General features: G+C 54.5%; 2 pseudogenes; one reads left to right on the forward strand and one right to left on the reverse strand.

Moving 5' to 3' along the window:
• The first annotated feature begins 759 nt into the window (after positions 1 to 759).
• LOC149344934 (uncharacterized) lies at positions 760 to 18,846 on the forward strand (annotated as a pseudogene).
• Positions 18,847 to 21,026: 2,180 nt separating this feature from the next.
• On the reverse strand, positions 21,027 to 22,293 carry LOC149344935 (uncharacterized; annotated as a pseudogene).
• Positions 22,294 to 23,942: the final 1,649 nt, after the last annotated feature.

Here is a 23,942-nt window from a genome sequence, read left to right on the forward strand (position 1 = left end):
AGGAGCCCGCCTATTTCCGTCCTTTGAATCTGTTTTTCCTTTTCATTCCCTTATATTCGCATGCAGCAGTGATCGCGGCACTGTTGTTTCTAGTCGACAAATTCGTGATCTGTCCTCTTGCTGCCCTTATTACCACTGTTTAGCACTTCTGATCACTTAGCCTGAGCTTCTCGAATTTCCTTTTCAGATCAGGCACCGAAGAAGACTATTCCGAGCTTGAGCAGTTGCTCCAAAAGGTTTCTGACCTGGCGAGGGAATTTGCTCACATCGTCAGAACTGTTCCCAGAAAGGGCAACACATTGGCGCCAGCTACGCGTCAAATGCTGCCAGCTCCAATATCGGCCGCAGCAGCAATGCGGACGGCCCACATAACCAGGGACGCTGGTTTGGCGAGAGCCTGTGTTGAACAGCCGAGCCAGAACGAGGACAGCGAAATGAGCGGCAAGTGTTGTGGTCTTGTTCACAAGTATTTCTGCCGTAATCCTCGTTTGCACTGTGTTCTGCTTGTTGAGATTTTTGGCATGGGTGTTTGCAGGACTGCAATGAGTAGTGATGGCATATAAAACGCTACGATTTTCGGTCTGGGTTAAATGGGCTGCTTAAGGGTGTATGCACATAAAACATACAGCAAATCTGTGCGTGTACAAAAAAGTTGTGAAAGCTTTTGATTTCTTCACTGTCCCAGTTTATCATCACTGCAGTTTTGTTATTGCAGTGACTCACACATTATTAAGTTTCTCTAATGCCCTTTTCTTGCAGACATTGAGTCACCAGCCTCACAACTGCTGATGACTTTATGCGAGTCACAGTACCGGCAGCCACCGTCCCCACAGAGCCCTCAATCTCTGGGAGGCGAACAGGTGGATAACACTGCAGTACAAAATGGTACTGCAGTGCACAGTGAAGCTGGTGTTGTGCCTGTTGCACAGGAAGCATCAGGACAGCCGCAACGAAAGCGGCAGTGTCGGAAGAGTGGAACAACAGGTAAGAGAAAGCTCTGAGTGGTGCCCTAAAGCATCTTATCACCAGTATGTTCTGACAGTAATGTCAAGCAAACCTGCATATATTATCTCTTCCAGGGAGCACATTTGACTAGAAAAGCTGTATGTTGTATATTTGGAACTTGCACCTAGACGGTGTGGCACAAGTCATGCCTATGTCTTGTGGGTTTCTAAGTGGACACAGGCCACCACCCACCGCGGGTTCGAGCTTCGCGCGAGCCAAGGGCCCCGATCAGCCGTCACCACACACACACTGGGACACCGATGCAGTGCACTCAGCCTCCGCTGGGAGGAGAGCGATTCGCCGCAAAGAAATAGGCCTCCAAGTTCACAAAGGAGACGTTTATTCACATCGTCCTCCAGCTGATACACACACACTCAATAGTCTCCCCGTCCCGGGGGCGCGCGAGGAGCAAGGCTCCGCTGCGCGCACGAAGCGACTCGAGTAATGCGCACCGCTAGCACGCCGCTGCAGGAGAATGTCCCCGCGGCAGTGCTGTGATCTCTCTCTCGTGTCGACCGTTGGGCCGGTTGCGAGAGAGAGTGGGCATTCAACGCAAGGTACGCCTGTCAGAGGTCGCTGGACCCCGCTGGACAGGCTCGAGCCGCTGCAGGTCAGAGGACACGTGCGGGCGAGCTCGAGTAAGCACTGGTCCGAACGGCAAAGGCCGGCACGGACAAAGAGTAGCGTACGCACCTTACGCTGTCTCGGAGGGATCTCTCTCTGGGCCCCGCTCGGACGGTCGCGCGGTGCGCGGCCGCCCAGAGCGGGTCCCGGATTCCCGCCAAAAGGCGCCAATGGCAAAGGCCCTTGGGGAGCCGGGGCGGAGCTGTGGCTAAATGACAGTGATTAGTCACCCAGCCGCCTCTCCACCGCCTGAGGCGGGAGCAAGGGAAAGAGGAGAAACAACGCGGGAGGCCGGCTAGCCGCGCAAAGGCGATGGCGGAAAGCCAGGATTCCCACATTCTCCTCTCCTTAAATGCCCTCCTACCCATCGGCAAAGCACGCGGCCAAAATAAAGAAATCAATACACACAAAAAAATAAGCTACACTCCAGTTCCAAAAATAAAGAAATGAATACACAAAAAAAACTAGCTACACATCAGTTCCAGCCAGAACAACGAAAAAAACAACACACAAACAAAGGAAAAACAAGGCAAACAACACTTGCATACGCTTCAGTAAATCAAAACAGCTTGCAGATTATATACACGGTACACAAGGCGATGTGAATTCAACTGTACAACTATGTGACAGGTGGATGTCAGCCTCAAAGTTCGATGGCGCGGCCCAGTAGGCCGGTCGGCGACTTACCGCTCGCAGACTTCAAGTTGAACGGGTTGGGAGGGCCGACGACTGATGGCGGTCTTCTTTCCGTTGATGTAGGGTGCGTTGATGACGACGGGGCCGCGGCAGAGCACTGACCTCGCGCCCTTGGACACGACATCAGGCACAAAACAGTTAGTGCACCCCCTTCATGCCGGCTGAAATGGGCGCAGACGTTCGGCGGCGTCCCGATGTGTAACCTTGGCCACAGCGAGGGGTCCTTCTCATCCTCGCGCTCACGCAGAAGCACACAACGGCACAACTCACAGGCGTCGCCTTGGCTCATGGTTACGCGCGCACACAGTCCCAGCCACAACCACGCATACACCGGCAAGTGCGCGGACGCTGGTCGGCGACAACGACCCCCTCATCAGAAGCGTCCAGAGGCGCCGCGGCGAGGGTCAAAGGGTGCACTTTCCGCCCCCCATCGCCCCAAACGCCCCGCCAACTTCCCCTCCATGCGGGCCGCACAAAACTCGCACCGCGACACACGGCTCCTTAACGAGCCAACCACCCACAGTCGGGCCGGAAATGAGAAAAGGCGCGCTGTACAAACGACACCTAATCCAATCTATTCCTTCTCGACGATAAGAGCAAGCACGAGCGGGCTGAAGTTTGCCTATGTACATCTGGGTACGTTAGAACAAAAACAGACGAGCCAGCAGGAAACGAAAGTGGCTAGAAAACTGATTAAAACAAAACAAATAAATAAACTGATAAACCCACAAGGCTGGAACTGAGCATGCTGCCAAAACAACAACAAAAAAAATAACACACCGTGCTTCGCCTGGGTAGGGCCTGACGAGAAAGCTCGCCAGCTAGCTGAGGCTGCGTGCCTTCGGTTGCGGAAAAGTCCGCCGTCCGGCATCAATCACACCGGTGACCGTCGCCTCAGATTGTACCGGTGCTCCGTACGCTTGCGTTCCGCAGCACCAGTTGTGCCTTTGCGCTTGCCTTTGATACCAATGGGTACCGGCGCAAGCTCGTCAGACCGTGACGCGTAGGCCTTCAGGTCTGCGATGTGGGCACGGCTGGTTTTCCCCGTAAGGGGATCCTCCAGCAGGTACGCGAGTGGCGACCAGACTCTGACCACTCGGTACGGACCAAGCCACTTAGGAGCGAGCGAGGCTGAGAACCCCTTGCTCGCATCGCTAAGAACGTGGTTGCGCTTCAGGACAAGATCACCCACCTGAAAAGTCAGGCGGCGGTGCTTGCGGTCATATTGAGCCTTCTGTTGGGCTCTGGCTGCCGCCAAACTCTGCCTTGCTCTGTTGAGAGCCCGATCAAGCCGGTCCCGAAGCGTCGACGCATAAGCAGAGCAGTCTGCCCGCGTCTGCTCATCCCCGAGCTGGCTCTGCACGACGTTTGACATCGGATTCGCCAGCTCCCTCCCGAAATTGAGGAAGGCGGGAGAGAAACCAGTTGAGCGATTCTCAGCTGTTCGGATGGCGAACGCGAACTCGCTCAAATGGTCTGCCCAATCCTTTTGACACTCGGCAAAGGCCGCCAGCATTGGCTTGAGCGTTCGGTTGATTCGCTCGGTCAAGTTGGGGGGGGGGGGGTAGGGTGAAGTGGTGTAGTGCTCGATTCCGAGGGAACGGCACGTGTTACCGAACACCCGAGCGGTGAAATAGGACGCATTGTCCGTGATCAGTCTTTCCGGAAAGCCGAACCGACAGAACACTTCCTGGAGTTTATCCAGCACCGCTCGTGCTGACACTTTCCGAAGGGGGTACAACTCAACCCATTTGGAAAAGTGGTCAGCGACTACCATCAGGTAAATGAACCCCTGCTAGCTCCTGGGGAAAGGCCCCATCAAATCGCAGGTGGCCATCTGCCACGGACGCACACTGTCAATTGGTTTCATCATTCCAGGCGGCTTGCCGCCCCGTGACTTCACCGCTTGACAGACATGGCAGGAACGGCAATAGCGGAAAATGTCACGCTTCATGCCGGGCCACGTCACCGATTGACTCAGTTTTGCAAAAACTTTGGAGCCACTCAGATGACCGGCCAGTGGTTCGTCATGAGAGAATCTCAACAGTGCACCTCTCAGACTTTTGGGGATAACCACCTTGAACGGGTCGATGGACTCGTCATCGGTGGCTATGTATTTCAGCACGAGCCCGTCATGGTCCAGCAAATATGAATCCCCGGGGTTCGCCGCGACACACGCTGGCTTCTGCCCCCCTGCGCCCGCTACAATACAAGTAGCGTCACGGCGCTCCGTCTCCCTGAGACCGTCGCTCACCTCGCGACAAAAGGGGTCATTTTGCTGGGCTTTCAGTAGCTCTTTACGGCTGAAAACGATTCCAGTCATCCCAGAGGGGAGCATGGTCTCGTCCCCACTCAGGTTTGCAGCCAAAATTTCCGTTCGCGTCGGCACTTCCGAGGCGCTCACGAAGAGCTTTGCCTCTCGTCCGCTTTGGGAAGCGCTGCTTGCCTGGTTAGCGGAATGGGTTAACCCGTTTGCGGGCTCCCCCTCCTTGCCGCCCGGCGGCTCGTCCGCTGTTTCGCCCCCTCCGCCTGCAGGCGTCAAGGCGCCGCTGGCGAGTGGGGCACGGGATAGCGCGTCAGCTACCACGTTTGTGCTCCCCTTTCGATACTGCACCGAAAAGTCGTAATGCTGTATCAGGAGAGCCCAGCGCGCCAGCCGACCCGCAGGCTCGCGGAGCCGCATCAGCCAACTGAGCGCACTGTGGTCTGTCTGCACCACGAATTGAGTTCCATCAAGGTAGACATCAAATTTGCGCAGTGCAAACACGATGGCGAGGCACTCCTTCTCGGTCACGGAATAATTCCTCTCCGAGGGCAGCAAGGAGCGGCTGGCGAAGGCCAGCGGTTGCAGCATGCCATCGAATTCCTGTAGGAGAACTGCTCCTAAACCCAGATCGCTCGCGTCAGTCTGGACTACGAACTGTCTGGTCAGGTCGGGTAGCCTGAGCTGCGCTGTCTCGGCAATGGCACTAGACAGGAGGCGAAAGGATCGCTCTTGCTCGGGCCCCCATCGCCACGCTGCAGTCTTTCCCAAGAGCTTGGTCAAGGGTGCCTGCACGCGGGCGCAGGACGGAATGAACGACCGATAAAAATTGGCCATTCCCAGAAAGCGGCGGAGGCCGCGTACGTCCTTGGGCGCGGGAAATTCGAGTATGGCTCGACGTTTCTCCGCATCAGGCTCAATGGAGCCCTCGCCCAGCGTGAACCCTAGTAGCTGAACCCGGGTCCGCGCTATTTGGGCTTTCGCAGGATTCAAAGTCATCCCAGCAACCCGTACCCTCTCGAGCACGTCGGCAATGTGGCCTAAGTGCTCATCGAAGGTTCGTGAATAAATCACGATATCGTCCAGGTAGCACATGGCGTGGGACCATTTCGCTTCCCCCAGGACGCGGTCCATGAGCCTCTGAAAAGTCGCAGGACCATTGCAGAGACCAAAGGGCATACGAGTGAACTCAAACAGCCCTCTGTGACACGTGAACGCGGTCTTAGACCGGTCAGTGTCAGCCATCTGGACCTGTAGGTAACCTTTGGAGGCATCTAGCGTGGAAAAGTACCGCGCGCTGCCCAGGTTTCCTACGATTGAGCTGATCGTCGGGAGCGGATAGGCATCCTTGCGAGTCAGCGCATTCAGACGGCGATAATCCACACACAAACGGTGGCTGCCATCTTTCTTAGGCACCAACACCACCGGAGACGCCCAGGCGCTGGACGAGCGGCGGATAATGTCCGCCGACAGCATCTCATCCAGCAACCCATCAATCACCTGCCTTTTCGCAAGGCTGACGGGTCTAGGGTTGCACTTCAAAGGAAGCGCGTCTCCAGTGTGGATCTTGTGGCTCACTAAAGTGGTACAGCCAGGTTGATCCGTGAAGAGCTCATCGTACTGACGCAATAGCGCTGTCAAACGAGCCTTCTGTGTGTCATCCAATGTTACCGCACAGGCGGCCAGCGGATGTGGTGCCTGATCGTGCCGCGCCGCTCGGTCCCAAAGGGGAGGCTGAACGACGGAACGCTCGACACAAGGGCGTGGCCCTGCCCGCTGAGCGTGGCACTCTCCGAACGCCTTCACTGCGCAGGCAGATACTGACGCCGGTGGGCTGATGAACGGCTTAAGCTGGGAAAATGGTCCGTCGCGATAGCCGCCATTCGCAATGTCCACCACGATCCCGGTTTTTAGGAGAAAGTCCCGTCCGAGAATCATGGGCACACTGAGCCCTGGGAGATGGATGAAACGCGTGCGTCTCGTCCGCTCTCCCCACCTGACAGTCAGCCTCGCGGCGCCAGCCGAATGGGCCACGCCTTTCGCAAGGTTGAATGCCGTACGGCAGTCCCGCAAGCGCACAGAGTGCTTTTGCAAGTGGGACAACACCTCTTCACCGAACAAGGAAGCGCTGGCTCCCGTATCCAGTAACGCCGAAAATTCGCGGCCAGCAATGGTGACCGGAATAAACGGCGCGTGCGCATTAGCAAGGCAGCTTGCTCTGTACGCAGAGGGAATTAGCAGAGATTGGGCCGGTGGTCCCTTCACGACCGACCCCCGCCGCCGTTTCCCTGCCTCGCAGGAGGCCTGGCTACGGTGTATTCTCTTGCTAAGTGGCCCCTGTCTTGGCAGCGGAAACAGCGCACACCGCCGCGAGCTTGGTCGCGGGACAATGGCGCCGCTCCCTGCCTGGGTCCGCCCGCTGCACGACCAAAGGGTCGGCCGAGTCGGGTTTCCCCCTCCGCTGTGCGTTGGAGCGCTTGGCGCCCCTCAACACGCGCTTCAGAAAACGGTGCAGCGCAGGCTGCCCGTCTCCCGTACGAGTAGGGATCGAGAGCTCTGTCGCTCAACTCCCATGCCTCGTTTTGCCCGCTAACAGCTACAAAGGCAGGTTGTGCGGGTGGTCGCCGGTTGGGTAAGGGCAAGGCCCCTCTCCATGCACAGCGTGGCTCAAGGGCCTCGCTTGCCGGCGGTGGCGGACGATAGGCGCGCGCGGCGAGAATGTCGCCTTGAATGCGCTTTGCCTCGGCGGCCAGCTCCTCCAAATCTCGGAATCGGCCGCCGCGCAGGTAAGCCGAAAAGGTCGGATGTGCCTGCCTGATCGTCCTTTCGACACGCTCCTCGTTCGAGGCTCTGGGCTCGGCGATTGAGAAAAGGTCTTCCATCGCACGAACATACTCTTGCAGCGACTCATCCGGAGCCTGAGTACGGAGCTCCAGCTCTCGCCGCATCCTACGCTCGTAGTCAGCGGGCAGGAATTCGCGCAGGAATGCTGCACGGAACTCCTCGAGAGTCGCTGCCCGGTGGCCGGAAAGCCGATGCCACAGAGCTGCCGTGTCAGTCAGCGCTGCGGGGATGATGTGTGCAAGCACCACCTGCTCAGTGAGACCCATAGTTCTCTGATAATGGGTGAGGGACTCAAGGAAATCCCGGGCACTGAGTAGGTCATCATACCCGCGGTATGTTGGCATGGGCAACTTGACCGCGGTGTGAGACAACTTCGGCGTGGCCAAAAGTGTCCCAACAGCCCCTGACAGCGACTGGATCATCTGGGCAGCACTGGCTAGCAGCGCCTGCGCCCCGGCCTCAGTGGAGGCTTGGGCGGGCTGCACGAACGAGGGAGGCAAGGCTCCTAGTTCGATGAGCGGCGCGGTTTCCGCAGGGAACCGGGCCAGCGCCTCGCCGTTCCCAGAGCAGAATTGACTGCTCGCGGGGTACGGCTGCTGCTGTTCGAAACTGCCGGTTGCGGCAGCGTGACACGAACTGCTTTCGCACTGGGCGGAAAGCGTGCACAGCTGAGGCATGTGACCAGCGGATGCACCGCAGGGTGCTTCCGATACAGCTCCAATGGGAGCCGCGTGGTCGACATTTTGGGTTGTGGCGCCGTAAACCCCAACGGGGGCCGCGGCCAACCACGGTGTCTGGCTATTCGAAGGAACAGCAGCCAGCGGATCAAACGACGCTACAACTCCGTAGGGAGCCGACATGTAGCTGCCGAGTGCCCCGCTGGGGGTAGACATGGTGTGCGAGCGTGATCGGCAAGGCGACCTGCTCGGCTTATGTGTCATCAGAGGCGTAAGCGCCAATGACTTAGCACGTTGGGCGCCAGTTGTGGGTTTCTAAGTGGACACAGGCCACCACCCACCGCGGGTTCGAGCTTCGCGCGAGCCAAGGGCCCCGATCAGCCGTCACCACACACACACTGGGACACCGATGCAGTGCACTCAGCCTCCGCTGGGAGGAGAGCGATTCGCCGCAAAGAAATAGGCCTCCAAGTTCACAAAGGAGACGTTTATTCACATCGTCCTCCAGCTGATACACACACACTCAATAGTCTCCCCGTCCCGGGGGCGCGCGAGGAGCAAGGCTCCGCTGCGCGCACGAAGCGACTCGAGTAATGCGCACCGCTAGCACGCCGCTGCAGGAGAATGTCCCCGCGGCAGTGCTGTGATCTCTCTCTCGTGTCGACCGTTGGGCCGGTTGCGAGAGAGAGTGGGCATTCAACGCAAGGTACGCCTGTCAGAGGTCGCTGGACCCCGCTGGACAGGCTCGAGCCGCTGCAGGTCAGAGGACACGTGCGGGCGAGCTCGAGTAAGCACTGGTCCGAACGGCAAAGGCCGGCACGGACAAAGAGTAGCGTACGCACCTTACGCTGTCTCGGAGGGATCTCTCTCTGGGCCCCGCTCGGACGGTCGCGCGGTGCGCGGCCGCCCAGAGCGGGTCCCGGATTCCCGCCAAAAGGCGCCAATGGCAAAGGCCCTTGGGGAGCCGGGGCGGAGCTGTGGCTAAATGACAGTGATTAGTCACCCAGCCGCCTCTCCACCGCCTGAGGCGGGAGCAAGGGAAAGAGGAGAAACAACGCGGGAGGCTGGCTAGCCGCGCAAAGGCGATGGCGGAAAGCCAGGATTCCCACATTCCCCTCTCCTTAAATGCCCTCCTACCCATCGGCAAAGCACGCGGCCAAAATAAAGAAATCAATACACACAAAAAAATAAGCTGCACTCCAGTTCCAAAAATAAAGAAATGAATACACAAAAAAAACTAGCTACACATCAGTTCCAGCCAGAACAACGAAAAAAACAACACACAAACAAAGGAAAAACAAGGCAAACAACACTTGCATACGCTTCAGTAAATCAAAACAGCTTGCAGATTATATGCACGGTACACAAGGCGATGTGAATTCAACTGTACAACTATGTGACAGGTGGATGTCAGCCTCAAAGTTCGATGGCGCGGCCCAGTAGGCCGGTCGGCGACTTACCGCTCGCAGACTTCAAGTTGAACGGGTTGGGAGGGCCGACGACTGATGGCGGTCTTCTTTCCGTTGATGTAGGGTGCGTTGATGACGACGGGGCCGCGGCAGAGCACTGACCTCGCGCCCTTGGACACGACATCAGGCACAAAACAGTTAGTGCACCCCCTTCATGCCGGCTGAAATGGGCGCAGACGTTCGGCGGCGTCCCGATGTGTAACCTTGGCCACAGCGAGGGGTCCTTCTCATCCTCGCGCTCACGCAGAAGCACACAACGGCACAACTCACAGGCGTCGCCTTGGCTCATGGTTACGCGCGCACACAGTCCCAGCCACAACCACGCATACACCGGCAAGTGCGCGGACGCTGGTCGGCGACAACGACCCCCTCATCAGAAGCGTCCAGAGGCGCCGCGGCGAGGGTCAAAGGGTGCACTTTCCGCCCCCCATCGCCCCAAACGCCCCGCCAACTTCCCCTCCATGCGGGCCGCACAAAACTCGCACCGCGACACACGGCTCCTTAACGAGCCAACCACCCACAGTCGGGCCGGAAATGAGAAAAGGCGCGCTGTACAAACGACACCTAATCCAATCTATTCCTTCTCGACGATAAGAGCAAGCACGAGCGGGCTGAAGTTTGCCTATGTACATCTGGGTACGTTAGAACAAAAACAGACGAGCCAGCAGGAAACGAAAGTGGCTAGAGAACTGATTAAAACAAAACAAATAAATAAACTGATAAACCCACAAGGCTGGAACTGAGCATGCTGCCAAAACAACAACAAAAAAAATAACACACCGTGCTTCGCCTGGGTAGGGCCTGACGAGAAAGCTCGCCAGCTAGCTGAGGCTGCGTGCCTTCGGTTGCGGAAAAGTCCGCCGTCCGGCATCAATCACACCGGTGACCGTCGCCTCAGATTGTACCGGTGCTCCGTACGCTTGCGTTCCGCAGCACCAGTTGTGCCTTTGCGCTTGCCTTTGATACCAATGGGTACCGGCGCAAGCTCGTCAGACCGTGACGCGTAGGCCTTCAGGTCTGCGATGTGGGCACGGCTGGTTTTCCCCGTAAGGGGATCCTCCAGCAGGTACGCGAGTGGCGACCAGACTCTGACCACTCGGTACGGACCAAGCCACTTAGGAGCGAGCGAGGCTGAGAACCCCTTGCTCGCATCGCTAAGAACGTGGTTGCGCTTCAGGACAAGATCACCCACCTGAAAAGTCAGGCGGCGGTGCTTGCGGTCATATTGAGCCTTCTGTTGGGCTCTGGCTGCCGCCAAACTCTGCCTTGCTCTGTTGAGAGCCCGATCAAGCCGGTCCCGAAGCGTCGACGCATAAGCAGAGCAGTCTGCCCGCGTCTGCTCATCCCCGAGCTGGCTCTGCACGACGTTTGACATCGGATTCGCCAGCTCCCTCCCGAAATTGAGGAAGGCGGGAGAGAAACCAGTTGAGCGATTCTCAGCTGTTCGGATGGCGAACGCGAACTCGCTCAAATGGTCTGCCCAATCCTTTTGACACTCGGCAAAGGCCGCCAGCATTGGCTTGAGCGTTCGGTTGATTCGCTCGGTCAAGTTGGGGGGGGGGGGTAGGGTGAAGTGGTGTAGTGCTCGATTCCGAGGGAACGGCACGTGTTACCGAACACCCGAGCGGTGAAATAGGACGCATTGTCCGTGATCAGTCTTTCCGGAAAGCCGAACCGACAGAACACTTCCTGGAGTTTATCCAGCACCGCTCGTGCTGACACTTTCCGAAGGGGGTACAACTCAACCCATTTGGAAAAGTGGTCAGCGACTACCATCAGGTAAATGAACCCCTGCTTGCTCCTGGGGAAAGGCCCCATCAAATCGCAGGTGGCCATTTGCCACGGACGCACACTGTCAATTGGTTTCATCATTCCAGGCGGCTTGCCGCCCCGTGACTTCACCGCTTGACAGACATGGCAGGAACGGCAATAGCGGAAAATGTCACGCTTCATGCCGGGCCACGTCACCGATTGACTCAGTTTTGCAAAAACTTTGGAGCCACTCAGATGACCGGCCAGTGGTTTGTCATGAGAGAATCTCAACAGTGCACCTCTCACTTTTGGGGATAACCACCTTGAACGGGTCGATGGACTCGTCATCGGTGGCTATGTATTTCAGCACGAGCCCGTCATGGTCCAGCAAATATGAATCCCCGGGGTTCGCCGCGACAGACGCTGGCTTCTGCCCCCCTGCGCCCGCTACAATACAAGTAGCGTCACGGCGCTCCGTCTCCCTGAGACCGTCGCTCACCTCGCGACAAAAGGGGTCATTTTGCTGGGCTTTCAGTAGCTCTTTACGGCTGAAAACGATTCCAGTCATCCCAGAGGGGAGCATGGTCTCGTCCCCACTCAGGGTTGCAGCCAAAATTTCCGTTCGCGTCGGCACTTCCGAGGCGCTCACGAAGAGCTTTGCCTCTCGTCCGCTTTGGGAAGCGCTGCTTGCCTGGTTAGCGGAATGGGTTAACCCGTTTGCGGGCTCCCCCTCCTTGCCGCCCGGCGGCTCGTCCGCTGTTTCGCCCCCTCCGCCTGCAGGCGTCAAGGCGCCGCTGGCGAGTGGGGCACGGGATAGCGCGTCAGCTACCACGTTTGTGCTCCCCTTTCGATACTGCACCGAAAAGTCGTAATGCTGTATCAGGAGAGCCCAGCGCGCCAGCCGACCCGCAGGCTCGCGGAGCCGCATCAGCCAACTGAGCGCACTGTGGTCTGTCTGCACCACGAATTGCGTTCCATCAAGGTAGACATCAAATTTGCGCAGTGCAAACACGATGGCGAGGCATTCCTTCTCGGTCACGGAATAATTCCTCTCCGAGGGCAGCAAGGAGCGGCTGGCGAAGGCCAGCGGTTGCAGCATGCCATCGAATTCCTGTAGGAGAACTGCTCCTAAACCCAGATCGCTCGCGTCAGTCTGGACTACGAACTGTCTGGTCAGGTCGGGTAGCCTGAGCTGCGCTGTCTCGGCAATGGCACTAGACAGGAGGCGAAAGGATCGCTCTTGCTCGGGCCCCCATCGCCACGCTGCAGTCTTTCCCAAGAGCTTGGTCAAGGGTGCCTGCACGCGGGCACAGGACGGAATGAACGACCGATAAAAATTGGCCATTCCCAGAAAGCGGCGGAGGCCGCGTACGTCCTTGGGCGCGGGAAATTCGAGTATGGCTCGAAGTTTCTCCGCATCAGGCTCAATGGAGCCCTCGCCCAGCGTGAACCCTAGTAGCTGAACCCGGGTCCGCGCTATTTGGGCTTTCGCAGGATTCAAAGTCATCCCAGCAGCCCGTACCCTCTCGAGCACGTCGGCAATGTGGCCTAAGTGCTCATCGAAGGTTCGTGAATAAATCACGATATCGTCCAGGTAGCACATGGCGTGGGACCATTTCGCTTCCCCCAGGACGCGGTCCATGAGCCTCTGAAAAGTCGCAGGACCATTGCAGAGACCAAAGGGCATACGAGTGAACTCAAACAGCCCTCTGTGACACGTGAACGCGGTCTTAGACCGGTCAGTGTCAGCCATCTGGACCTGTAGGTAACCTTTGGAGGCATCTAGCGTGGAAAAGTACCGCGCGCTGCCCAGGTTTCCTACGATTGAGCTGATCGTCGGGAGCGGATAGGCATCCTTGCGAGTCAGCGCATTCAGACGGCGATAATCCACACACAAACGGTGGCTGCCATCTTTCTTAGGCACCAACACCACCGGAGACGCCCAGGCGCTGGACGAGCGGCGGATAATGTCCGCCGACAGCATCTCATCCAGCAACCCATCAATCACCTGCCTTTTCGCAAGGCTGACGGGTCTAGGGTTGCACTTCAAAGGAAGCGCGTCTCCAGTGTGGATCTTGTGGCTCACTAAAGTGGTACAGCCAGGTTGATCCGTGAAGAGCTCATCGTACTGACGCAATAGCGCTGTCAAACGAGCCTTCTGTGTGTCATCCAATGTTACCGCACAGGCGGCCAGCGGATGTGGTGCCTGATCGTGCCGCGCCGCTCGGTCCCAAAGGGGAGGCTGAACGACGGAACGCTCGACATAAGGGCGTGGCCCTGGCCGCTGAGCGTGGCACTCTCCGAACGCCTTCACTGCGCAGGCAGATACTGACGCCGGTGGGCTGATGAACGGCTTAAGCTGGGAAAATGGTCCGTCGCGATAGCCGCCATTCGCAATGTCCACCACGATCCCGGTTTTTAGGAGAAAGTCCCGTCCGAGAATCATGGGCACACTGAGCCCTGGGAGATGGATGAAACGCGTGCGTCTCGTCCGCTCTCCCCACCTGACAGTCAGCCTCGCGGCGCCAGCCTAATGGGCCACGCCTTTCGCAAGGTTGAATGCCGTACGGCAGTCCCGCAAGCGCACAGAGTGCTTTTGCAAGTGGGACAACACCTCTTCACCGAACAAGGAAGCGCTGGCTCCCGTATCCAGTAACGCCGAAAATTCGCGGCCAGCAATGGTGACCGGAATAAACGGCGCGTGCGCATTAGCAAGGCAGCTTGCTCTGTACGCAGAGGGAATTAGCAGAGATTGGGCCGGTGGTCCCTTCACGACCGACCCCCGCCGCCGTTTCCCTGCCTCGCAGGAGGCCTGGCTACGGTGCATTCTCTTGCTAAGTGGCCCCTGTCTTGGCAGCGAAAACAGCGCACACCGCCGCGAGCTTGGTCGCGGGACAATGGCGCCGCTCCCTGCCTGGGTCCGCCCGCTGCACGACCAAAGGGTCGGCCGAGTCGGGTTTCCCCCTCCGCTGTGCGTTGGAGCGCTTGGCGCCCCTCAACACGCGCTTCAGAAAACGGTGCAGCGCAGGCTGCCCGTCTCCCGTACGAGTAGGGATCGAGAGCTCTGTCGCTCAACTCCCATGCCTCGTTTTGCCCGCTAACAGCTACAAAGGCAGGTTGTGCGGGTGGTCGCCGGTTGGGTAAGGGCAAGGCCCCTCTCCATGCACAGCGTGGCTCAAGGGCCTCGCTTGCCGGCGGTGGCGGACGATAGGCGCGCGCGGCGAGAATGTCGCCTTGAATGCGCTTTGCCTCGGCGGCCAGCTCCTCCAAATCTCGGAATCGGCCGCCGCGCAGGTAAGCCGAAAAGGTCGGATGTGCCTGCCTGATCGTCCTTTCGACACGCTCCTCGTTCGAGGCTCTGGGCTCGGCGATTGAGAAAAGGTCTTCCATCGCACGAACATACTCTTGCAGCGACTCATCCGGAGCCTGAGTACGGAGCTCCAGCTCTCGCCGCATCCTACGCTCGTAGTCAGCGGGCAGGAATTCGCGCAGGAATGCTGCACGGAACTCCTCGAGAGTCGCTGCCCGGTGGCCGGAAAGCCGATGCCACAGAGCTGCCGTGTCAGTCAGCGCTGCGGGGATGATGTGTGCAAGCACCACCTGATCAGTGAGACCCATAGTTCTCTGATAATGGGTGAGGGACTCAAGGAAATCCCGGGCACTGAGTAGGTCATCATACCCGCGGTATGTTGGCATGGGCAACTTGACCGCGGGGTGAGACAACTTCGGCGTGGCCAAAAGTGTCCCAACAACCCCTGACAGCGACTGGATCATCTGGGCAGCACTGGCTAGCAGCGCCTGCGCCCCGGCCTCAGTGGAGGCTTGGGCGGGCTGCACGAACGAGGAAGGCAAGGCTCCTAGTTCGATGAGCGGCGCGGTTTCCGCAGGGAACCGGGCCAGCGCCTCGCCGTTCCCAGAGCAGAATTGACTGCTCGCGGGGTACGGCTGCTGCTGTTCGAAACTGCCGGTTGCGGCAGCGTGACACGAACTGCTTTCGCACTGGGCGGAAAGCGTGCACAGCTGAGGCATGTGACCAGCGGATGCACCGCAGGGTGCTTCCGATACAGCTCCAATGGGAGCCGCGTGGTCGACATTTTGGGTTGTGGCGCCGTAAACCCCAACGGGGGCCGCGGCCAACCACGGTGTCTGGCTATTCGAAAGAACAGCAGCCAGCGGATCAAACGACGCTACAACTCCGTAGGGAGCCGACATGTAGCTGCCGAGTGCCCCGCTGGGGGTAGACATGGTGTGCGAGCGTGATCGGCAAGGTGACCTGCTCGGCTAATGTGTCATCAGAGGCGTAAGCGCCAATGACTTAGCACGTTGGGCGCCAGTTGTGGGTTTCTAAGTGGACACAGGCCACCACCCACCGCGGGTTCGAGCTTCGCGCGAGCCAAGGGCCCCGATCAGCCGTCACCACACACACACTGGGACACCGATGCAGTGCACTCAGCCTCCGCTGGGAGGAGAGCGATTCGCCGCAAAGAAATAGGCCTCCAAGTTCACAAAGGAGACGTTTATTCACATCGTCCTCCAGCTGATACACACACACTCAATAGTCTCCCCGTCCCGGGGGCGCGCGAGGAGCAAGGCTCCGCTGCGCGCACGAAGCGACTCGAGTAATGCGCACCGCTAGCACGCCGCTGCAGGAGAATGTCCCCGCGGCAGTGCTGTGATCTCTCTCTCGTGTCGACCGTTGGGCCGGTTGCGAGAGAGAGTGGGCATTCAACGCAAGGTACGCCTGTCAGAGGTCGCTGGACCCCGCTGGACAGGCTCGAGCCGCTGCAGGTCAGAGGACACGTGCGGGCGAGCTCGAGTAAGCACTGGTCCGAACGGCAAAGGCCGGCACGGACAAAGAGTAGCGTACGCACCTTACGCTGTCTCGGAGGGATCTCTCTCTGGGCCCCGCTCGGACGGTCGCGCGTTGCGCGGCCGCCCAGAGCGGGTCCCGGATTCCCGCCAAAAGGCGCCAATGGCAAAGGCCCTTGGGGAGCCGGGGCGGAGCTGTGGCTAAATGACAGTGATTAGTCACCCAGCCGCCTCTCCACCGCCTGAGGCGGGAGCAAGGGAAAGAGGAGAAACAACGCGGGAGGCCGGCTAGCCGCGCAAAGGCGACGGCGGAAAGCCAGGATTCCCACAGTCTTGCACCTGAAACATTTGAAAGTGGTTCTTGCATGTATAAGTGCTGTTCGATATAGACGTCATGCAGTCAAAAAAATCCTGGAATGCATATGAAATAGCTGGCACAGATTTAATCAAGTGAAGTTGTAACGCACACCTGGTCACATGCATCTTAAATTTTATTTCTGAAAATTTAAACACTCAAAACAACTGAACATGTACTGGTGCGGACATAACTAACGGAACACAACATTTTGTTCTAAGTGCAGTTATGCCTTTTGTATAAAAAATGCAGAAGCATTGACGTTGAAGTTGCTGCCTTCGCTGTTGCTGTTCATTCTGCCGAGCCTGGCCTCCCACCTCAGACAGTTGGTCTTCGAGGCCTCGTCTTGTCTTCTTCTTCTTCAATCTATCTTCTCACTCTTCTTCGTCACCCTGCCATGGACCCCACCAGGTACCATATAGGGAAAAAAAACGGCTGTTCAGCGCAGCACAAGCCATGGTTCTAGCATAGTAAAAATAGAGCAGAAATGAATTCACATAAGTTGAAGCATAGTTTCTGGTCATGTTTAGGAGTACTATATATTTAGTTGTTAATGGTTTCAGTCATTTAAGAACAATTTGAGCATACACACATCACTCTGAAAAAGAGTGTACTTCCCCCTGCCCTCAGTCAAAAGTATACAGATTTAAAGGGGTCTGCTTGTGGGGCTTGCAGCGTGCTTAGTTATGCATTCTCAGTGACAATAATGTCTCCAAAAGAGGAATGGTTTTGCATGTCCAACCCTATGGTTGGCATTACCAGGGTAAACTAAGTGAGGATTAGTGCACGTGGAGCTGCACTGTGGGGACTCTAGTGTAGCCTTTCACAGCGTGCGTGGTTGCATGCATTAGTTAAAGCTGTATTTCATTGTAGATCAAAAGTGAACTTCTAGACTAGATGCTTGAGCATTTGAACTCTCTATTTTGCTTACTGGTAATTAGGTAGCAGGGTAGCTGAAATAATGACAAACTTGCCTGGGAACACTAGATGATGGGTGAGTTTATCTGACATGAGAGTGAAAGGCCACTACAGCATAAAAGAAATGCTAAAAGTTGCTGCCTTTCTTTCCTGTTTGTATTCTTATGCCTGTTGCTCTGAGAGAATTATGTATTAACCCAACAAATTGCCTAGAATAGCAAAGGTTTAACATATCGACCAGTTAGTATTTGCACACGAAGTATCAAAGTGGATTGACATGCAGTTACCAACGGTAAGCCTTGCTGGAAGCTCCGAAGCTTGATGAAGCTCCGGCTTCCATCAGGCCTACCATGACGTGAAGAAACTTTGCCGTGTCGGCTTTGGCTTGCTGTAGATTTCATCAATCATTACTCTTTTTTGATCTGTATGGCTGATAGCCGTGCATGTGCCATCTGCGGGTATGACGAAACTATAACCCACATTCTTTGTGATTGCCCTGCCTACAGCGCCGAAAGGCAGACTCTCAGCCGTGCGCTGGAACGCCTAGATCCACGCCCACTGACAGAAATGAAGATTCTCGGCCACTGGCCGCGGCGATCGTCGGCGGTGAAGGCCTCCAAGGCACTGCTCCGCTTCTTGAGAGCTTCTGGCCTGCACGATAGGCTGTGACTTCAACGAACACTGACTTTTTAGAGTGACTTCAATTTTCTGTTACTCCCCTTTCTCTTTCATTTTTTTTATCCCCTCACTCCTTTCCCCCCGTGTAGGGTAGCAAACCGATTATTCTTCCGGTTAACCTCGCTGCCTTTCCTCTTCTACCTCCTCCTCCTCCTCCTTGCTGCTTGCCATTTTACCCTGTATTATGCACTGCTCGATGTTTTAGTTCACCATTTATATTGCACAAACTTGAGTAAACATCACTTGGAAATACAAAAGTTGCATTTTTCTTCTTCGAGCAAGAAGGGAACTCTTTGTATTAAATTAACATTGGTTTTGTTTGTTCGAGAGAAATGTTGCAAGGTAAAAAAATGGGGAATATTTGCCACAAATGCCAGAAAATACCAAATCCCAAAGATATGCTTTTGGTTGCTAATTTATTTCGTGTTTCAGCTATAGTAATGTAATAGCCTGAGCTCATGCCAGTGTTATTTTCGGCGACATTGTTAAGATTTCATTTCGCTGTCTAAATAGGAGTGCGAGGTCTTCAGGCGATGGGCTTGGAGCTCCTGGCCCGCTGCGAGGACTACGAATTTAGTCTGAGGAAAGAGGAACTAGAACTAGGAAGACAGCGGCTGGCCCTGGAGGAACGAAAAGTTGCCCTGGAAGAACGAAAAGCACCGCCTTGTGCAATCCCGGGCAGAGGAGCGTGACTATCTGCTTGCCCGGCTAGACAGGCTTGAGAAGCTTCTCGAGAAACAGACATCAAACAATTAAGCAATAAATACGAAAAATGAATCGGTGGTTATGCTCGTTTCTCTTGTAGCTGTGAGCAGAAATGAGGGTGGGCCATCACTCACAGGAAGTCTCATTTACTCCTTAGTGTCAGTGATGTACCGACACTTTGCATAAGTGCACACTTAAGCCAGTGTAATGCCTCCAGTGCTGCTTTTACATTCTCAGTTTCAATTCAACTTCATTTTCCAGAAGATGTGTTCAGAGCTATATTGCCACAGTATAACATGTTGGCGAAGGTTACACCAGGTTGCTAGGAAACAAAAAGTAGACCTCTGACAGAGTAAGTGTTGTCTTATTCCAAGAGTTGTGTCTGGAATCAGCACAAATTCCAAGTACATAACATAAGAGTAGCGCAAAACCAGGACGACGGACACAAGGGGAGAGAACACACACCAACAACGCAGGCGCTAACTTCCGACTGACGAAGAAAACCAAACACAACCAAGTGAACGGAACCTGAGCAAAAGTAGCGCATGCGCTGACCTAAGATAAAAAATCGAAAAAAAGGTGCGAAAAATGCGATAAAAAATGTGAGATCACGGATGTTTTGAACCCAAGAAGGCCAGCTCTCGTTTAGACAAGGAAATGGACGGAGTACTAACGCAGTTATCTTGTAAGGCAGCAATCTGTACAGTCGAAAGTGAAATGAAACGGGCACAATAGGAAGCAGAATTTGTTAACTTCCTTTTTTACTGTCCTTGAAAAAAGGATGTGCTCTTAACGGCAGACATTTTCACAGAACTAAGGGATAATGACAACTCCTAACTGAAAACCCTCCCAAAATTTAGATGCAAGTCTTAAGTTTCTCCCATGCCTACGTAATGCACTGTTTGATGACAGAAACCACACCTGAACCGAAACTCGAGCCATTCAAGATTAACATCAAGCGGGGGCTTCCTTGCCGTGAACAGCCCGAAAACAAATGAGCAATAGTGTAAGGAATTTTCATATCAATTTTGCCAAGTTTTCCTTCTTGCTGGAAGCGCTTTTGACTGTGAGGAAGCTGTGTGGTGTATGCTTGGAAGATGCACCTATATCGAGTGTGGCACAGGTCAAATCTATGTCGTACACCCTAAAACACTGAAACTTTTTCTTGCATATGTAATAATTTTCTATGTATACGTAATGCATTAAAAAATGCACACGAAAAATGCACACGCAGATTTGGTCTCGCAAAATTGTAATGCACACCTTGCCATATTTATTTTATTTGTGGAAACTTCAACAAGCAAAAGAAGTCAACATGCACACACGAGCACACACAAAAGTAGTACACAAAAGTTGAGGCACAGTTACAGGTACTGCCATTAGTGCATTAATTGGTGTTAAGAGAACGCAGAGATAGACTACAAGTGAGTTTTGAGTGGACAAGATTGGCACATAAAATCACCGAAAAAAGTCAGTAATTCATTAGTCGAATTTATAATATTCGCTGAAAAAAAAGGAAGTTGTCCTGTGAAATAAACACTGAAAAAAAGTAAGAATCTTTGTAACATAACAATTTATGTCCAAACCCTATGCACAAGCATCCACACAGCACTTTGAAAAAGAGTGTACTTGCCCTGTCAAAAGTATACAGCCCATGGGGTTGTGTACACATGCATGTATGCAGGTTTTTTTTGTTTTTGGTGTGTTTACAGTTCCCTGTTATACATACATCCTTTAGTTGGAGAAGGCGAGTACATTACAAGTCACAGAGGACTTTTGAGCACTGAGTTATGGTGTGACCTCATGCTGTTGTGTTTTCAAACAAGGAAATTGGCTCTTGAAGAAGAGAGGCACCGCCTTGCAGACATGTATGAGTGCACTGGTTAAACCAATGTGATCTCTTTTGTACTCTTTTTACAACTATAGCTGGAGACGACTCAAGAACTAAGCAGTTTTTCCTCTTAAAGGACCCCCCTTCAAGCAATGCCTTCGGCCGATTCTCATGAGTGCGCTAGCACGGCAAAGCATGGAGTTGGAGATGAAAGGGGATAGTCCCCTCCTTGCGTTGTGACGCTAGCAGGTTCATGAGAATCGGTCGACACCATTGGCTACAAGGCGGTCCTTTGTCGAGTTGTATCCACTTATAGGTCAAGGGGCCCAGTGCTGCGGGAACCTTGTAAACAGAAGTATAACAGACAAATGCCACCCAATTTATATGCTGAAGTGTGGCGTTAGCGAGGGGCTAGGTAAACTTCAAGTGATGGGGGGTCGACGCCAAAGTACTGTGAGACCTGGGCACTGTACAAACATGTGTGGCAGTTGGCGAGGAGGGCACTTCCTTTGAAGATCCTTGGCAAATTTTGGAGGTAGATCTTTTGGTTCTTTTTGAAGTCACAAAAGGCGAACACTCCAACAATCTTCCCGAAGCCCCACTCAACTGCCTGCCTCACGGTACTCATGACTTTGTTGAAAGCTATCTGTTGTGGTGTTATATGGGCACCGCCATAAGGCTTTATCAGGAGGGGCCTAATGGGTAGGCCGGGTCTCCATATATGCAATAGTTTTGACCTTTGACTAGCCGCTCCAACTTTGTATACACATCGCTCTTCGCGAAGTTACCTGGAAGGGTATAAAAAGAAACCATGCCGCAAAATTAGCACAGAAAAAGCCGGTCTCCAAGCTGCGGGCTTAGGAGCAGCTTGTTACACAGTGTACGCTCGTTAGGGCTTTTAGCGGCGACGTTTTGACACTCACCGGCGTCATGTTTGCTGCCTGGATACGATCCGTCTAACTGGCAGATGATCCCATTCGGGCACATGATTTCCTGGTATTTCAGAGCATGGACGCGTTTGTGCCCACTGAAATAGATCTTCTGGTCTTTCGACGGCCGACAAATTGGCCGCGCCGTACCGTCGATAAACCGCCAACAATTCTTCAACGGGGCGCCTTTGGCGTGAACGGCCTGAAAACAGTAGGGCGATTGTGTAAGCAATATTCATTTGCGCAATTTTGCTGCGTTTTGCTCCTTACCTGCGAAAACCTCTCCAGTGTGTCAATGTTGAGCCAAGAATGATTGTTGACATCATCCAGGAGATGGAAGAACTTCTCTTCCAGGTGCTGAAGAACGGTGTTTGTCATAGACGATAGCGTCGAACTGTGCCGCCAGAAAACGCCTTCGAGGTCGCGGAGGCGGTTCGGATACGCGAGCCGAAGTAAGATGATGCAGAGGGCCTCATCCCCGGGCACTGTCACCCTTTGCGGAGTGGTCAGCGCATCGGGTATTAGCAATGCCCGCTGCAGCCTGCGTATATCGCCTTTCTCGAATCGAAATGCAGTCCGAAAGACTCCACTGTCCATTGTATCGATGTTCATGAACCCGTGCACCGAAAGCGGGTCACGGCGATTTTGTCCGAACACTTCCAGACATTAAAAGTCCTCTATTTCGGACCACTTCAACTGTGAGAGTAGGAGCGGGTCTTGTAGTATACTTTTCGGCATCGCGAACAGGCGGTGACGGATACCCTGCGAACGAAACTCGGGAAAAACTCGAACACGATGCCCGCACGCGCACCCAACGATCAGAAACGCTCACGACAACGCGCTCCGAGGAATGGCTTGCGTGGTCTTGACTTGGCTATCGCAATGGCAAACTTCTCTATTTTTCGTAATATGAAAACAGCGCAGCTAGAACCAAACCACCGCAGTTACCAAAAACGCACAGTAAACGTAATCAACTATTATTATTTTTCACTCATAAATTAGACAGTCTTGCTTATAATAATTTTGTGGTAGTTTTAATTACCACCACTAGGAGGCGCAACGAGTCGCCTCGCTTGAGCGGACGGGGAAGACGCAGCGCTAAAACTCTACTCTTGCGCGACGCTCCGCTGTGGCTCCGCTGGGAACTGCGAGCGGAGCGGACAGTAAATCCGCTCAGCTAAAACTTTCTTAGGCATTAAAGGCTTCCGCTCACGCTGGAGTCCCAAAGGGCTCCGGTCAAGCGGGCGCGAGACGGGGCCTCGTCGTGCGGTGTCCCGGACTGAGGATACCGACCATGCAGCAGGGTTTTTTAACCCTCAAGCTCTCTTTGAATATTAAAGTTTTTCACCACCACCACCACCACCTTAAAATTGCGCTGTACTGCAAGTGTTTTTGGGGGCCGCACATGGCCTAAATAGAGACTGCGGTATCAGAAAGCCACGCCTACGGCAGGCCTGTCACGCGCTGTCTGCCCGCTAGCGGCTCCCAGTCAGGAACACGTTACGCCTGGTTCCGGCGTTAATCGAGGAATAGAAGCCATGTATCCATCAGGAACGCTTCGCCGAAGTAACTTTATGCAGCCCTCGCTGGGGCAATGCATATCGCACACCATACCTTTGACACAAGAGAACGAACATGCGAAGCATGCGGAAAGGATTCACAATCAATCACGTCCTACTGTCCTCCACAAAGCCTTGAAATGAATAAAAAAATGATTAAAAATAATGTAATGGTGAGCACAGCCCATTTCATCCTAGCTTTCAGCTAGGACAGCCTGTCCTTTCTGAATATTTAGATTTTATTGCTTTTTTAAGGAAATAAACCTAAACAAACTCTTATTTTCTAAAATAGATTTATTAGTTTTTTTTAACACAGCAATAGGAACGTAACGCCGGGTTTGCAACGTACCTTAGTTTTTTGTGCGGCATAAAACCCAACATAACATGAACTCACTACTGCGCGTAGGCAGTTGTTGTGTTGTTGTTGTGACTGAGAGAAGGATGAAAAGGAAATTGCACGGGCCTGCCAACTGGCTCCAGCCGAGCCACCACCGCTGCCACGTGCAGATAGAGGTGAGGAAAAGATCAGAGGAAAGAGAAAAAGGAAAGAAAATACGCGCGTCGCAGCAACAATGCACCCTGGCCAATCCCCCGCCGTGGGTATGTGCCATTCAGCCTGAGGACATCATCATCATCATCAACTGCGTCCGCCGGAGCGGACGCTGCTGAAAAAAACAGATAAGCGGCCGAAGCCGCGCTCGCCGGGGCGAGAACAGATACCCAGGCGCAGAGAGAATATTTTGAAAAAAGGGGCTACTAAAAGTCAGTGCCATCCACACAGTTGTCTTTTAGCCCATATTGCTTTAGCGACGGCGATTATTGGATAAC

This window comes from Amblyomma mixtum, chromosome 5, assembly GCF_055824585.1.
Source record: "Amblyomma mixtum isolate Tamu chromosome 5, ASM5582458v1, whole genome shotgun sequence".
Lineage (NCBI taxonomy): Eukaryota > Metazoa > Arthropoda > Arachnida > Ixodida > Ixodidae > Amblyomma > Amblyomma mixtum.